Source organism: Stigmatopora argus, chromosome 3 (genome assembly GCF_051989625.1).
Source record: "Stigmatopora argus isolate UIUO_Sarg chromosome 3, RoL_Sarg_1.0, whole genome shotgun sequence".
Taxonomy (NCBI): domain Eukaryota; kingdom Metazoa; phylum Chordata; class Actinopteri; order Syngnathiformes; family Syngnathidae; genus Stigmatopora; species Stigmatopora argus.
Genome location: NC_135389.1, coordinates 3,344,354 through 3,345,167, shown reverse-complemented (window position 1 = coordinate 3,345,167; position 814 = coordinate 3,344,354).

Below are 814 nucleotides of genomic sequence, written 5' to 3'. Positions count from 1 at the left end.
GAATCACAAAAAAGCAGATCTGCCAAGAATTAGTGTCCACAGTCAAGCCTGTCTTGCATCTCCATGGACTGAGAGGCAGCCGTGCAAGAAGGAAGCCCTTGCTCCAAAAGCGGCACCTTAAGGCTCGACTGAAGTTTGCTGCTGATCACATGGACAAAGATAAGACCTTCTGGAGGAAAGTTCTGTGGTCAGACGAAACAAAAATCCAGCTGTTTGGCCACAATGCCCAGCAATATGTTTGGAGGAGAAAAGGTAAGGCCTTTAACCCCAAGTACACCATGCCGACCGTCAAGCACGGTGGTGGTAGTATTATGCTGTGGGGCTGTTTCGCTGCCAATGGAACTGGTGCTTTAAAGAGAGTAAATGGGATAATGAAGGAGGATTACCTTCAAATTCTTCAAGATAACCTAAAGTCATCAGCCCGAAGATTGGGTCTTGGGCACAGTTGGGTGTTCCAACAGGACAATGACCCCAAACACACATCAAAAGTGGTAATGGAATGGCTAAATCAGGCTAGAATTAAGGTTTACCAATGGCCTTCCCAAAGTCCTGACTTAAACCCCATTGAGAACTTGTGGACAATGCTGAAGAAACAAGTCCATGTCAGAAAGCCATCAAATTTAACTGAACTGCACCAATTCTGTCAAGAGGAGGGGTCAAGGATTCAACCAGAACCTTGTGGATGGCTACCAAAAGGGCCTAATTGAAGTGAAAATGGCCAAGGGACATGTTACCAAATATTAGCGCTGCTGTATGTATATTTTTGACCCAGCAGATTTGATCACTTTTTTCTGTTCACTCATAATAAAGTCAT